This window comes from Phaenicophaeus curvirostris, chromosome 6 (assembly GCF_032191515.1).
Source record: "Phaenicophaeus curvirostris isolate KB17595 chromosome 6, BPBGC_Pcur_1.0, whole genome shotgun sequence".
Lineage (NCBI taxonomy): Eukaryota > Metazoa > Chordata > Aves > Cuculiformes > Cuculidae > Phaenicophaeus > Phaenicophaeus curvirostris.
The window spans coordinates 52,283,901-52,300,744 of record NC_091397.1 but is presented as its reverse complement, the minus strand read 5'-3'; the positions used below and the strand labels follow the sequence as shown (position 1 = coordinate 52,300,744).

At 38.5% G+C, this 16,844-nt stretch overlaps 1 protein-coding gene across 3 annotated transcripts in view; it reads right to left on the bottom strand.

Annotated features, from left to right (window-relative positions):
• Nucleotides 1-16,532, bottom strand: part of TBC1D5 (TBC1 domain family member 5) — a 314,809-nt gene extending 298,277 nt beyond the window's left edge. The window contains exon 1 of one of the 3 annotated variants that reach the window (XM_069860194.1): nt 16,453-16,532. The gene's annotated coding sequence lies outside the window, so the exon portion shown is untranslated. The remainder of the gene's footprint in view (nt 1-16,452) is intronic. The other 2 variants (XM_069860196.1, XM_069860195.1) reach the window with 2 other exon arrangements.
• Between the last annotated feature and the right edge of the window lie 312 nt (nt 16,533-16,844).

Genomic DNA, 16,844 nt, shown 5'->3' with positions numbered 1-16,844 from the left:
ACTGTGTGAAAGTATGGAAAAATCATGGAAATAATGCCTCAGTTTATACATTAAGAATTCAAGAGGCAAATTTCCTCAAATAATTATGCCAACACAACTTTCCTTTAATTTCATTACCTAATTATCATAGTTTTCAGGCCTGGTGTAAATGTCATCAATGAACAATAAATTGCATGATGAGTAGACACCATCCACTGAGAAGTAACCAAAGACAACATTTGTTTTGTCAGAACACAAAATAAGAAAATCAACTGAAGCTTGAATTCAGTAATTTCCTTTTTTAAAAAATGAACTTATTTTTATTGATGGTCCGGCATGAGAACATTCTGTCTTCTTTTTTAACATCGGAGATCCAGAAGGCTTCAGATGTTTATACATCTGATAAATAGAATCAATAAATATTGATGCCGATTCTTATGGTGGTTTTAAGGGACACCACAGTTAGCTTCTCTGGTCACAGACATTATGTGAAATTTACATCCTATCCTCTAAAACCTCCTGAGTACCTGTTCCCAGACAGACCTGTATTTTTAAGCCCCATGTATAAGAACACTCATTCATGGAGTTTATTGGAAGCACATGTGGACTAGCAATTACCTAACACATTTATCAGTTGGGAAAAAAGTACAAGCAGGACATTTGAAATCCAGCAAAATGTAGGTTAATGTAGGAGAAGAACTGAGGAGCAGACAAGTGTAGTGGAGGGCAGAAGGCGATACCATCAGGACCAAAATTAAACCCATCTATATGGGGCTGCGATAGTCATTTCACCAACACAATTATTACCACTAGTAACGAAGTTTACCACAGCTGCATGGTTTAACAACTGTTAAACCGATATTGTTAAATTCAGAAACCACTAGAAATATACTACAAATTGCCTCAAAGAAACAGGGCTTGTTTACTCTTCATTACAGTGTCAGTGAGTCAAAGAGTTGATCTTAGACAACAAAAGCCTGACAGAAGAAAATGCCGCCAGCTCTGTCAGACTCCTGGAAGAAAAAGTCAAGGCTCAAATGATTGCGTTGATCTTTGACTGAAAATGGAAAACAAGTCATTTTCTTCAAAGCCAAACATAACACCGCAGCCAACAATAAAGAATCCCTTTGGTTTTTCTACATAGTGATTTTTTTTTTTGGTGTAATAAACTCTGGATTTTATTAATGACAGTAAAAAGATGTTAGCAAGGTAAATGTATATGACCCAGGTCCATAAACAATCACAGGACTGCTTTTTCTGACTAATCTTTTTTTCCTGCTGCCACTTAAATTGCAGTACCAAGACTTCTTACCGATATGTACTTCAAGGTTTTAACAGCTTTTAACCAGTATTTTGTTCTTACACTAAACCTGAACAATTGTTCAGATCTGTTCAATGAACTCCAAAGTATCCATATTTTATTAGCCACATGGAAATTGGATTGCTACTCACAAGACTCCAAAATAAAACACTTCACGACACACATCTGATTCTAAAACTTATACTGTTTAAAGACTACAGTCTTAAAATACTTTATTTCATGTTTTAACTGAAATAAAGGTAATTAAAAATACTGTATTTTCTGTTCAAAAGTTACCCTTAGTGACCCTTCCTGAACCGACTCTCAGCAGCACCTCTCAAGTCCTACTTTACAAACAATTCCAATGTTAAAAAAGCCCACATTCACTAAATCCCTTTCAACGTAACTGTCAGTTTAATTTTACAGTCTATTTATAAGATTTCTGCAGCTAGTCATTAAAAATCAGATTCATCAATGTCTACTTTTTAATTTTATATATGACTTTATTTGAAACTAAATTTTAACCAATGTCAAGTAAATTCATGGTAAGATACTGCAGACGCCACAACCACCAGAGAAGAGTAATAGTAGAAATAAACAGTTAATGACCAGAAAAGGAGCCAGAGATAATAGATAGACAACAGTTTAACTTACCCAATTGGTGCACACCCTCTTCTTCCCATCTCTCAACTCCAGTAAATTTATCTGGATTATAAATATAACTATTATAACTATATTGGTCAACTCACGTTTGTCTAGATGCCGGTCCTTCCACCACTGAAGTCACTCATGCCTTACAAGTACAGACCAACTGTTTCTTCCTGGGCCAAACCTTAAGCATCCAGAAGCCCAGGACATCAGCATTTGACTTCATGAACTAAGTGCTTATTCAGCAGGCATTCAGAAGTAACGCATTATTTCCCTTAACCATACCAGCACTTTATTACCCATTTTATTTAAGAATTCATAACCATAACAAGTGTATTGCTTGACAGGCAGCAAAAAAAATCTGGGCAACCAACAGATATTTCCTCTGACCCCTGTCAGATCAACTAATTTCCATAACAAAGACAAATGCCTTCAGAACAGCAAAGCAAGACAATAGAAATCTTCTCAAACACTAGAAAAAGCCAAAGAATATATGCAGTGAAGAAATGAACTAGGTTTAAAAAACAAACTCCATTGAATTAATCTCTATGCTACTATTAAAGTTGTTTCCAGTAATGTACAGTATCACATGCAATACTTCACAGTAAACATATTTCATGAAATCATATGCGTGCCAGAAAGAGAAGACTACCTATCCAGACTGCTTACCATTACAAATAGCCATTTAATTTTAACCTGAAATTTCCACACACAATGCAAGGAATACTTCCTAAAAAGAAAATAGTTTAACTAATGGATTCAGTTAAAGCCCAAATCTAAATATGATGCCAAGCCAAGCATAAACAGCAGGAATAATGCCCATGTAAGATTTATACCCTGTACCACCAAATCTTCTGTACTTCTACAAATGCAAAACTTAGAAAATGCAGACGACTTATCCTAAGGTTCTTTAACATTTTATATTATGAGGAATTACCTTCAGGATCACAAGAAGCACACTACAAATACAAATTTCACATGATCCAAAATGTAAAAAGAAATCCGCTGCATCTCTGTTTTCTTGTCACATGACGAGATAATGTGAAGATAACATCATTCAAGGATTACCAAATAGTAATGTGGTTAATAATTAGTCTGGGTCACTATTCAAAACTCTAGTTACCCATTCACCTTCCTTTACTCCACATGCTGGACTAGAGAATCCTCCAACAAAAATGCTCAGTTCTCTGACTATATACCCGATCAACTGAGTAAACTAAAGAACTAAAACAAAGATACAAAGTAAAAGTTCTTAATAAACCCAAGTTTAATTTACTTTTACTCCTGCATATATCAAAACTTTGTTGTGATCTCATGGCCCAAGTCTAAGAATAACCTTTCCACTAGCTGTAATACAAGGCCAGCAGCCATAACATTGTCTTTATCCACAAATCAGTCACTAAGGGTAGCAATGCCTAACAAGCAGAATTTAGCAGAGGACAGGCTCTTTACCAGGGAGTGCAGTGATAGGGTGATGGGTAATGGTTTTAAGCTGAAAGAGGGTTGATTTAGATTACATGTTAGGAAGAAATTTTTTACAGTGAGGGTGGTGAGGCACTGGAACAGGTTTCCCAGAGAAGTCATGGATGCCTCCTCCCTGGAGGTACACGACTGGGTTGAATGAGGTTTTAAGCAACCTGATCTAGCGGAAAGTGTCCCTGCCCATGGCATGGGGGTTGGAACTGGATGACCTTTAAGGTCCCTTCCAAACTAAATCTATTCTATGATTCATTCAAAATATTTGATATTTCATATGAAATACAGTCCACCTGTAGAACTGTAGGATACTTCTGATAAGGTAAGGTAGCACTAACAGCATGTGAGAACAAAAGTCCCATGGTGAGCTACCACAGAATAGTTTTGCCTGGCTTTTTTCTGCATGTACGCACATCCCAATGCTGTTTTAGAAATGGCAGCTGTTTTCTGGCCAGAATGCTCCATATATCTTCTTAGCATGAAGAGTCACTGAAAGCAAGGAGATAATTCACTTTTAATACTACGCATATAGACAAGGCTTATTTATCCAATTTAGAATTTTAAAATGCTTGTACATATATACAGCACCTTTTACATTAGCTACATATTAAGAAAATCTCCCATTATCTACTGTGGTTTTATGAAAGACTTAAATTTAAAAACAACAAACCAAAACTGTTGTAACAAAACCCAGTTAGTTTTTTTGTTTTAATTCACTAGAGAATTAAGAGAACAAGTGGTACTTGGAAATGCATCTTATGAACTGTCATAATCAGGACAGACTGGGTTACGCAGGCACATATGTTAATACCAACCACAACCAAATGGTCAAAGATGTATGTCACAGATGACAGAGCTTACAGAAGGGTCTTGAACTTTGAGCTCTGGCTCCAAGACATTCCACTTCAGAAACACTAGAGAGGCTGGATGGCAGAGCTAGAGCTCTGAGAGGAAAATACCAAAGCAAACATCTGGGGTGGAAGAGAGAGCTTCTCCCTGTCTTTCACCTCTGCAAGATAACACAAGTCAGTTAAATGGATTTTTTTCATTTATTCACATGTACATGTGACTAGAACGTCTGCTTGCTTTTCAGTTTTGTTTCACTGTCTGCCATCTTCTACCTGTGTCTTCAACTCAACATCTCACAACGGTGGCACAGACTTTGTTTGAAAGGAACTGACAGTAAAACATAACTTCAGCCTCAGAAAAGGCAAATGTCAAACGGTAGTAAAAATACTTTGAAACATTCTCTAAAGATAGTGAAAGTATAGCAATGCATCTCAAGGAATAAGGGACAGGTTAACATAACACAAGAAACTACACGGAAAGTCACAGTATCCAGTGGATGCAATAAACAGACACATCAATGAATCAGGACAAACCCATTACAAGCTGCTACAACAGAATTCTGGAATTGACACTTGTTTCTGTTCCTTCAAAACTAAGCAAAACAAACAAGAATTAAATTGGCATTGCCATAACATTTCACCAAGCAAAATTCTTAACTGTAGACAGGAATTAGTCTCAAGTGAAATGGCTGTTAATTCATTGTTGTCAGCTCAGGATATTTTTTCAATGATGAAATCATTGCAAAGTGTAATTTGGGACTTTGAAAGATAAATTCTCTCACATCAGAAAGATGAAACTGCTACTCAGCCTTCACTTACACTGAAGTTAACCTGAATAATAATTTTAGAAGTTGTCTGGTCAGGGTGAGTAAGAAACATTAGCTGAAATACAATACTAACGATCTAGAGACTTGCTGGCAACTTGAGTCTTTTTTTTCTTTTTACAGGAGAAAGTACAGATAGTATACAAAATACATAAGAAATAGCGTCAACAACGTACTACTACAAGTATCTTTCTAAAGCGAACTGAGTATTTGAGAAATCTTTGACCAGTTTTTCTCTCTCAGTATCAAATACATCTTTGTCACCATTCTCGCCCACTTAGGTTCAAAATGAGGGAGCAATTTTCACCAGCTCCTCTTCAACTTCTAGTTTATTCAGATCTCATCTGAAACTCTGTTGTAGTTCTTGCTGTCTTTAATAATACTTATACGTGTAAGAGTTGACCGGTCTATACAGCTAAATTTATTTTTCCTCACTTATCCATGCAATCTAACTTGCCTCTCAATCAATCCACGCAGCGTACAATCTTCAAAATGCTCATCACACTGGTTGCCAAAGTCTTCAGTAACTGTAAAGACAGTCAGCTTTAATGGTCGAGACTTTACATTATTCTTTTTGCTTGCATCTTTTGCATACTATTATGCAATGGTCAAAGAAAAACCTTAGAAACCTTAGAAAAACCCTTGTAACAATCTATGTCTTCTATTACACCCACAACTGCAGCTAGCCAAAACAATCTGCTTCAATGTCTAAAACCGCATCTTTATTGGTAGAGTATTCGTTCTTCCTCACCTTCATTTTTTTTCTAGTGAGCATTTATCTTGCACTTAGGTGCCTACTGTGGTTAACCCACAACACTACCTTACAATTATTTCTGTTGCAGCTGGACCTACTCACAGAAACAAAGGACCCTAACGTGCCCAAAAAATCGGGCAAACAAAATGTTGAGACATACAGTGTAGCAAACCCACGCTGTAAGGAGGACATTGAGGTGCAGGAGTGTGTCCAAAGAAGGACAACGAAGCTGGTGAAGGGGCTGGAGAACAAATCTTACGGAGGCAGCTGAGGGAACTGAGGTTGCTTAGCCTGGAGAAAAGGAGGCTGAGGGGAGACCTTATCACTCTCTACAACTGCCTGAAAGAAGGCTGTAGAGAGGTGGGTGCTGGTCTCCCACCAGTAACAAGAGATAGGAAAAGAAAAAATGGCCTTAAGCTGCACCAGCGGAAGTTCAGATTAGATATTAAAAATTTTTTCACCAAAAGGCTTACCAGGCACTGGAACAGGTTGCCCAGGGAGGTGGTTGAGTCACCATCGCTGGAAATATTTAAAAGACGGGTAGATGAAGTGCTTAGGAATATAATTTAGTAGTGGACAGGTATGACTGGGATTGATGATCTCAAAGTTCCTTCACAACCTAGTGATTCTATGATTCTAAACAAAACAAAACTATAGCAATGGCTAGCATGTGTTCAAGACACATTTTCTGTTTTGTTAGGTTTGATTCTATTCCATTTTTCCAGAAGGTGTAGCCCTGAAAGTATGCTGCATTCTCTCATGCTCAGGGAAGTCCAGGGCTGCAAGCATTAGGGCAGACTGCGACTGCAGAGAAAGAGGTAAGAGGGATCTCAAAGGAAAAAAACAGGCTATTCAATGCCTTTTACAAGCTTGAAGGTTTCCTCCTTAAACCCACTGCTTTAAGCCTTAGGCATCCACTTGCTACCCAGCCACCCTTATTTCTCAAGCTTATATAGCCTGAGCTAGATTGATCCACCGCTTCAGAAGGGGATGGGGTGAGTCTAAAGCTTCTGAGCATAATAAAAAATAGGAGACTACCCTGAGCCTTACTGAAAGCAACCCTGAAACACCGGCAAAAGACTGAGTATCTGTATTGGGAGGAGTCTAACATGCTCGTGGACTAAATGATAAATAACAGCAGCTCTAGAAAATGAAGCACTCCAGCCAACCTACAAAAATTATAGCATGAGTTTATCAACGTACTTTTATCCCAATCTGTGTAAGCTGTTACTAGGAGTAAAATGATGTTCACTCATCCCACATTTGCCCTCTTCTCAGATAAAATTACTTACAGTGAAAATTATAACCATGACTGATCATACACTATTACGGTAAATTAATGTAAAAATCTAGTCTCACCCAACAGCTATGAAACAGCAACAGCATGCTCTAATTTCTGGCATATGTCAGTTTTGAATACTGGCTTATAGGTAGAGCTACATATTTTTCTTCTTATATACAAGAACTTGGACAGTTCATCTAAAATCGCTAAAGACCAGAACAAAAATATACGACATACTAAAAACAAATTAGGACTTTCTCCAATCACTAAGGCTGCAGAATGCACATAAGTGCTATTAAAGTAACATAGCATCTCAGCTGGATTTGAAACAGCTGATAGCGCCACTTGTTCATTCTGACTGTATATCTCGAACCATCCCAGTCGTGGACAACAAAGAGGAGCTACGTCCACTGACAGCAGATGCCACTGTTTTTTGCTCCTCTCCATTCAGTTTCATAAGGACCAAACCTTGTGATAAATGGATTTTGCATTTGTGGGTAACAACAGCATGCCTGCACCAAGTATATATCTGACATAATCAGATATGATTATTAAAAATTAACATTAAAGTTGTATCCGTTTAATATTTTCATTTCTTATAAGGTACAGAACTCCTCTCACTTCATCCTGAGAATCTACTTAAGGCCCAAGACAAAAGTCCTAAGATATAAAAGACTGGGCAGATTTTCCACCTCTGAAAACTGAAGTTTGATCATCTTCCTGTGTCAAATCAACAAAAAATTTCAGTGATCAAAGGTCAAAAAAAAAACCAAAAAAAAAACCAAAAGCAACCAGTAAACTGCTCTGGTCCATATGCATTTTTGAAAAAAAAATGTAGTATAAAAGGGGCCATAAATAGCTGGTAATTGGCTAGAAATGGAGAGGGTATACCCTATTTTAGTCTTACGTCATTCTGTCTACCCCTTACACCTCTTTCCAATTCACTGACTTGCAATTGAGCCTCAAATGCCATCTTGCACCTGAATAAAGTTATCTTTAAATCAAGACTCAGAGAGAGTATAATAAATAAAAGCTGGGACCACTGTACAAATTCAATACACAAAGCAGGTTTCCACTAGGTGAACTCCACATTGACAACAGAAGGGAACCTTGTGAAAAGGGGACATTAAAGTTCCAAGTGTAAAATATTTATACTGCCTTACACACAGCCAGAGTCAGGAAAATGGCAGTTTGTTGGGTATTTCAGAAAAGCTGTATAGGAGCAAATTTTTAGTTTTAGTTTCAAAGTAGAACTGCCCAAAAGAACTTGTTTGAAGTAATACATGAAGCACCAACATAAAATTTCACAGGACATTTTGCGTTGATCCAAGTACTTCCCCAGAAAATTGTGAATTCACGAATAAAAAGGTGATATTTACCTTAATTCATAAAATGTTCTCATTTCTTCTAACTTACTGCCTTTTTTGAAAAGCACTATTGAAAAAGAAACTGAACTTCAGCCAGTCTTAACTATAATGCACACAATCCATCAACGCAAAATGACAGCTTTTTTATTCCATTTTTTAAGTTTCAAGACAGTGACTTTTGATAGTTTATTGTGTACAACAAACATACACTACTGATGTGTTCAGAATAAACCTTTCCTCTGACTGGGATACAAGCTTCCTCTGATTACAGGCAGTGAGAAGCTTCCTTTCCTCTACTTGCACTCATCCACCTTCCTCTCATCCAGCTATCAAAATTAAATTTACAGAAGGTCCAGATTTCTGCATTCTTCAAAAGAAAAGAATCTTTTCAATATTATCCGCTATATCTTTCCATGAAGCAGTAAAACTGGCAGGGCACAACCAGTAAAAGCTTTATGAAGAAATGCATATCTCCTATGAAAATCCAAGGAGGAAAAATCTTCGGCCTTTTTGCCTAGAGTGCTTAACACATTGTATTGAAGATTACGGGATAAAACAAACTTTAAGAGCTACCATCACAAGCAGCACCAGGTTTAGTTGTCAGTCTACAAAAATAATACATACACATATATATACATAAAAGAACTGCCTGGTTACATATCTGAATTTATTAATTTTTCCCCAAAATGTGCATAATTACTAGCATCATAGGCATACATGTAAAAGATGTAAATGAAAAATTAGTCAGGCCTAAAGAAGGAACCACTATGCTATTGACTCACGAATAACTGAAAGACAAGCAAGGCACCCACATGCAGTTTTTTTAAAATAAGTGGTTCCAATAAAAATAACAGACTGTATACACTGCAGGCAATCAAGCCAACATTCTTAAAGTACAGTTAAGTTTTATAGGAAGCAGGACATGCAAAACAAGCATAAGTATCAGCTAAGAGTCATTCTTCTCACTAAACAAATTAATAACCCCATTATCCTCCCCAGCATTATTATTAAATAACCTAGCAGATTTACATTGAGAAGCATAATGCTAAATGTCTACTTGTATTTTTCCTATAAGCTTTAGTACTAATCTCCTTGCATCTCCTCTTTTACTCCTCAAATTTCGATTACATAGCCTACTATTTTAAATGTTTAAATGACTTTTAATTTCTTCCATTTAACAAACTCATTTAAATTGTTTGATTTATTAAATATTTTACAGTGCACTCCTGTATTAACTGTGATGAGATATCACAAAATCTGAGTTTAACTGGAGCTTCCCCTTTGAGTTGTTGTTTGGCCTTGAATAAGTCTGCAAATGATTAATGCTATCTTCATTTATCGATGAAAGGCTCTACAAAACTACGAAACATTAATCATCAATATTGCAGATAAAGTTTAGTCAAGAAAGTACAACAAATCAAAGTACCACCTTGACACTTCATCTTCTTATTCAGATTCACATTGCAGCAAGCATGCTGATACTAGAACAATGATGAAATAAACACGAAACATTCCACTACAGGCTTGAAAGTCTCTACTTTCAAAAGGGGTCAAACCTGCATCTGAAGAGTCAGTGGTAAAACTGACAAACCACATTAAAGCAGAGATGATAAAAAAACTAATCACAGTTTAAGAAAATAAGCTTAATTTTGAAAAAGCCTGTTGAGGAAGATCGGAAATACATCAACAGTTTTCAACTCTGTGACATGTCAAGCTGTAATCAGAAAAATATAGGCAGATCCTCATCCAGATACAAATGTTGCCTTGCTGTGAACCATGACAGGAGGGGGAAAAAAAAAAAAAAAAAAGGTTGGAGGAAAGAGTAAGCATATCCACACCATACAGGATATGGGAGCCACTTATCACATCCAGCAGTGTTAGTGGAAAATTTCAGGACCTAGAATACAATCACATTGATCAACACCATGTGAGATTAATGACGTTAAAAAATTAAAGTAAATAGGCAGCATGCTGGCAAATCAAATCTGTTGCTGACATACCAAAAGCACAGTAGATAAGAAATAATCATCAGTGCTGCTCAGGTAACTACTGAGCTTTAAACTACTCAACAATTCAGAAACAAGTACTGAGCATGACAGTGGGAAGGTAGAGGACATTGTAAATTTTGTAAAAATATTACGGATTTCCATGGATAATGAGAACAGCCACCTATTCAAAATTATCTATCAACAAGAAAAATACTATGGACAATAACAGTCAGATTAAGCACCACAGACCATCAGAAACTGACAAGAATTTGAGGAGCTCTCAGCTATGGTAGTTATTCCACAACTGGGATTTTTTTTGTCACTCCCTTTGAAACACCTGCTGTTGCTACTGAAGGGACAAAAACAATGTCCCGGATGACAATTCATCTGATGCAAAGTACAGTTCTTATGCTAGCATCAGAGTTAAGTCTAAATGCCAAAATGCAGTTCTAGAAAGATTCTTGAAAGCTTTCAAAAAGTTCCATGCCTTCTCGAAACTCAAGTCTATTCTCTACATACATCACACAGCTATATTTCTTCTCTACAGGAGAGGGAAAAGGCCAGAAGTCCATCTGTTTAAAAGCTAGAGATTATATAAAAATAACACTTATTATGAAGCAGGCACAATCCAGGTTTCAAGAAACATCATTCACACATTACCTGATAGTTCAGAGCCAAAGGACACACTGACTATATGTAGGTCTAAGGGTTAAATGAGACAGCTGACTCAGAAGGTGATGCCAGTATGGGTCTGCTACAGACTGTCAACTAAAAGTAGAGAACAGGAGGATATTTTTTTGCAAGCCCACATTTGTAACATGCTGAAAGAAAAATGTCAAACTGAAGCCTTTAATAATGAAACCTAGTATTTCAGGATCTTAAGCAGTCAACAGTAAAAACGTCAGTTTTAAAAGGTTATTAGCAACAGTTTTCTAACAGCACTTACTACAGCCAACACAGAGAAATTCTCACATATCCCATTATAACAGCTAAAATGAATAAGTCACTGAACTACAATTAGTGATCACGATCAGATTACATAGCCTGATAGAGATTACTGACGCCTATGTAAACATAGGATTCACACAGTCATATTCCCGAGGTTTCAAAATTTCTGAAGTTGAAGAGTTATGAACAAAATTGATTGAGAAGAAAAATCTTAGACAGGAAAACACAAAAACTTCCTTAAGAGGGCTTTTATCTATGGTCAGGCAACTCAACAGCGACCAAAGAGGGGGGAAAAAAAAAAAAGGTAGGATCAACAATGTTTATAAAGGGGAGCAACATAAATTAAGAGTTACAGAATGTAGAAACTGAGAGGCATAAAACATCCATGTAATGGCACAGCCAAGAGTGTCAGTAACAACCACCTCAACAACAGCTGAGGTCCATGACTACACAGAGGTGGCACAAGTGTTAAAAATCATAAGAAAAGATCAAAAATAGTCAATAAATACTTTCACTCTATAGTTGGAAAAACTCAAAATGGCATAATTGTATCACATTATATTGATTTTCTTTCCAACTCATTTGTTAAACAGATGTTCCAGATCAGATGTTAAAAAACATTCTGCGACGAACATTTTAAATCAGTACACTTGTTAAACTTATCCAAGAGTCCTAGAGCAGTCAGCCCAGCAAATCTACAATATGTAGACGCTCTTTTAAAACTATGTATTTTAATATCTAAATCTGTCTTTTAATGCCAGGGACTACCACCATGCAGAGGAATGAAAAAACAGCGTTAAAGTGACAAATCAAGTTTTAAGGCAGTCTGATCTGATAGAGAATTCAGATGAGATAACAAGAACCAGTGAAAGACAGATGCATTCAAATGTATTCAAACAATAATTGCATGCCTTATTTTTAAATAGTGGAAAAGATGAATCATTGAAACAAGTCATGCAGAGAAGTAAATGGTAGATTCTCAGTATCTTGACACACTTTTAAAAAAACCCACCAACTTAGCAAACTAGAAGTTCAGGAAAAAAATAACCATTGAGACAAAAACTGATGCCATAATACATTTAAGGTGAAATGTTCATGTATTAAGATAGACTTGACCCCCATTCTAATTAATGCAACAGTATGTGATGTGGTACTAAATGCAAGTCAACTTAAGCAAGGACATGAACTTTTCACATAGGCAGAACTAGATTACTTAGTACTGTGGTAATAATGTCCTTTAATAAACCTAAAATAACAATTTGCCAGCCCATCAACAGAACAAAAAGTCCCTAGAATTTAAAAGTATCAAAACAAAATGTTGGGTTTGTTTTAAATAGAACACAAGAACCACAATGCTGTCTCTTTCCTCTGTATACAGTTCAACATCAGTGACACATGATTCTTCCCATTATTTTCAAATGATTCCCATGAAAACTTCAGGCCACATTATGACTCAGTGCTTTTTGGAAATCTACATCTAACCATTACCAGGAGCAAACCACCCATTTATATTCTATTCAGATATTCATCACCCTTTATCCGAGATAAGCTAAACACTAAGTATCACAGAATCAACATAGAATCATAGAATAGTTTGGGTTGGAAGGGACCTTAAAAGATCATCCATTTCCAACCCCCCTGCCATGGGCAGGGACACCTCCCACCAGATCAGGTTTTCCAAGGCCCCATCCAACCTGGCCTTAAACATCTCCAGGGATGGGGCAGCCGCAGCTTCCTTTGACAACCTGTTCCAGTGTCTCACCACTCTCACCGTGAAGAAACTCTTTCTAATGTCTAGTCTAAATCTGCCCTTCTCCAACCTATACCCATTCCCCCTCGTCCTATCCATGAGTATTCATGCCCAAGGTCTAAATGCAGTTTGACTAATTGCTCCAGCTTGGCTCTTGCTTCCTGGTGGGTGAGGTACTGAGGGGCATGGTTTAGAGATTGGTGGGAATGGTTGGACTCAATGATCCGGTGGGTCTCTTCCAACCTGATGATTCTATGATTCTATGAAATACAGTCAACCATTTCCCCTCAAAGATTATCACACAGATTCCCATAAGATTCAGAGTAATCATGCTTTTTGCTATTCAACATCAACAAAGCCAATATGAATTATGAGGTTATAATATTATCCAATATGACAGAGACCTCAAACTGCAATATTTTCAAGTTCTTTTCTTTGGTTGATTTTGGCAGGTATCTGATCAAAGAAGCTGTGACTTCAGAAGAAAAGTATTGACATTTGGATAACTAATAAATTCCTAAGCAAAACACAGACTACAGTAGCAAATTTACAAAAAACTGGAAATAGTGACAGCTATGCCCCTTCATTTGGAGGTCAAAACCAGAGGGTTTAAGCCACACTAACATAATATCCAAACACAAGCACACAACTCCTATCTTGTTTAACAGTCCTTGTCCTTTAAAACCACAACTGAACCAAAGGCCTAGAGTCTATAGTCTACAGGCTGAATAAGGCGCTTTGGGTTCTTCATTTGGCTAGAAGGAAAACACAAAAACCTATAGCTTATTTTCTACAGTGCAATTTTGATAACATACCACATTTGCACTCTTCAGCCACCACCAGATCCTGATCCAAAATGCTCTTACAAGCGCTAATCATCAAAGCCTCAAACGGACTAGGAACTGATTATCTTAGAAACTGTCTATCCACCACAATTCTCAGTAACAGCTGTTGTCAATTACAGCAGCATACCTAACAGTTTAAGATACAACTCCTAAGGATGGAACAGAAAGTAAACTTTCTAAGACTTCATCAACAGAATTCCTTTCAGGGCAAAGTGTTAAACAGTTCTTTGCATAGCCTTTCCCCAGTGAAAAATGAATTTATAATAACAATAATCTGGAGACAGTAAAGATGATCTTTACATTAGTGTAAATCATAGGCAGGCAGAGGATATGTAACACATTTACACCAAAACACATTTTTCTTGCACATTTAAATGAGGTGCAAAAGTCCAAAAGATCCCTATGCTATTAAAATGCAAACAGAATGTAACAACGTTCCATTCCCAACGTTTACATTTCTCAAAGGTAAGTGCTACTCTTGCAGGTGGCACAGTGTTTTAAGAAAATCTCTGAACCATTTCTGTGTGGCAAGTGAGCTTTGCAGCAGAAACTGTAAACTATTTGTAAAAAAACCAAGTCTGTGGCTTTCCTCAGATTTCTGAGAAGGTGAAATGAAGTGAAACATACAAGAATCTCATCAGTTTAATTAATCCTTAAACAAAGCTACCAGTACAAGCCTTATTTAGTGCCTTTCCATCCACAAAGTTGGAGATCAGGCTCTTGTCTTCATCCCATCAACAAAAGGATGACATTAGTATCTTTCGAAACATTCAGTTTTCATAGTTTACCGTATCTGTAGTACCTAAATAATGATGCCATCATAAAATCTAGAGGGCAAAAAAATGCATCTCCTCCCTACTTATACATAAAAAACAGTAATTGCTCATCCTCTCATATTTTGTTACGAACATAACTTCATTATCTAGGTTCACCACATGTACAAGGGTAAGTTCCTATTGTCAGCTCAGCAGCAGCGTTACCAATTTCAACTAAGAAAATATATAAAAAGTTAAAGGCTGTGTCTAATTCTCTGTTTACCTGATAGTCTGAATGTTTTACAACACAACCTTAATTGTAACAACTCTGGTAATCGCTACTACTATATATATGCATATGAGTTTTAGGAAAACAGCATTTAGGATGTACATGGCCCATGTGCGCCAGGACAAAGTTTGACAAATGGTAACTCACAGTTGTGTCAATTCAGACAATTATTACACTTGCAAAAAGATTGATTTCAAACCTAGAAATCTTTATCATCCATAACCAATGTATTTTTTCATTGCCCAGTTTTAGATCTTAAGGTATTTCAACCGGTGAGCTGCAAATGTAATGGCAGATGGTGATTCAGAGAGAAGTGAGATCTAGGATTTATTTAACTGAATGTTTCATGATCCTTAAATTCTTAAAAATATTTTCAATACCAAAAATCAGCCCACATCTATTTGAAATACATTTTGGAAGGTTTAGTTTTCACGGAGAAGGTATTATCAGTAAATAGCTGAGTTAGTGTGCGACAAGTAACAGCACTGATGAACATGAACTTTAATGAAATTTCATTGGTCTGAAAATAAATACTTCTCTTATGTGGTGCTTTTTAACCAAGTTTCAGAGTGCTTCGTAAGGGAAGGTAAGCAGGGTTACTGAGAGTAAAGGGTATGCGGTTGCTGTAGAGCTGAGTGGCAGAACTAGAAGAGAATTCTCCTGTCCCCAGTCCCATGTCACTACAGTTTGAAACATGATTCTTCCACATACAGACCACTTTCACGGATATATACTGCTAAAGCAATGTCATGCTAATATGATGGAACAACTGTTTCCTCAAAGTAGACCATAAATCCTCCAGGATGCATAATACCACGGGACATGTGGCTAAACTAAACTACTGATGGGTACAGTAGAGCAACCTAAGAGTATAAAACTCTCAAAAAGCTAAAATGTGCTAACAGCAGCTGAAATCCAGCCCTGTACAAGCCTTGAACTACTGAGGAAAACAAAGTGTGACAGTTAAGCATCTATCAGTGATGGCAATAAACTGGACAGCTAACGCTGGCTGAGAACAGGGAGGAAAGAGGCTTTGGGGCAGGAAAAACGGAGGGAAACCAAGCTTCTTCTACAAACTGTTTTTCAAGGCCTGGAAGGAGAGAGGAAAAAAAAAAAATCAAGAAGACCTTAACTTCCCTCTTCAGCCACCAGAAACAACAATAAAAAAAAAAAGGGGGGGGGGCGGGGAGGGGGAACGGGGAAACCTCGTGACAAACGTTCCTCCTCCCAGCCGGCAGCGCCGCCGGCCCCCAGCGCGGCCCCGGGGAGCAGCGGCCCCGCGGCCCGGGGCAAGGCCCGGCCGGGGAGGAGGAGGAGGAGGAGGTGGATGAGAAAGAGGAGGAGGAGGAGGAGGGGGGGGCGGGCGAAGGGGAGCAGACGCTCTCGGGGCTGGCTTTACCTGCTGCCGCCGCCGCCCGCGGTGGAGAGAGCTCGGCCTCTCTGCGCCTCCCTCCCCGCCTCCCGCCCTCCCCGCGCGGCCCCCGGGCGCCCTCCCCGCGCGCGCGGGGCCCGGGCAGGCGGTGCGGGAGGCGCGCGCCCAGGCGAGGGGAAGGGCTGCCGGGCCCCCCCCGCCCCAGGCCCGGCCCCGCCCGCTCCCTCCCTCCGCGCAGGCGCCCCCGCGGCCCCGCGCCTGCTCCCTGCGGGGGGGGGGGGGGGGGGCGGGGCGGCGGCGTCCCGCGTCTCCCCGGGGACGGGGCAGGGGGTTGGGGGCGGCCGGGCTGGGCGCCCGGAGGAAGTTTTGCACGGAAAGGGTCGTCGAGCAGCGTGCTCGGCACTGGTGAGGCCGCACCT